Source organism: Theobroma umbraticum, unplaced genomic scaffold (genome assembly GCF_002168275.2).
Source record: "Theobroma umbraticum cultivar Fairchild unplaced genomic scaffold, ASM216827v3 scaffold_182.0, whole genome shotgun sequence".
In the NCBI taxonomy this organism is placed as follows: Eukaryota; Viridiplantae; Streptophyta; class Magnoliopsida; order Malvales; family Malvaceae; genus Theobroma; species Theobroma umbraticum.
In genome coordinates this window covers 94,701-95,077 of record NW_018397291.1, presented here as the reverse complement: position 1 = coordinate 95,077, position 377 = coordinate 94,701, and positions in this window count along the sequence as shown.

Sequence of the window (377 nt, the reverse complement as noted above, 5' to 3'; positions counted from 1 at the left end):
AATAAATTTCTATGGGGTGATTAATTACGTGATGGTACTTGCAGTAAATAAGCTTAACTTTTAATTAGCTTCTTCTGGTCTTTTCATTTTTGGCAATTAAATAAGCTTAACTTTTAAAAGTTATTCCAACATTCCTGCAATATCTAAGTCAGGGAAAGGATACTTTGTCTCTTGTCTTGTTTTTCACAGACACTCTCTTTTTATCTTGTAGGGGACCAAGCTTCATTTCTTGGGTTTTCTTTGAATTGGTAGTCACCTTGAAAGATTTGGTATTTACAGTCATAAAGTGTTTTCTATAATTACCTCTTCCCTCGATCTCTACCGGCGTTTGAGACTTGCAAGTGAGTTCGCCAAATCCCAAACAAGCCTTAATTAAA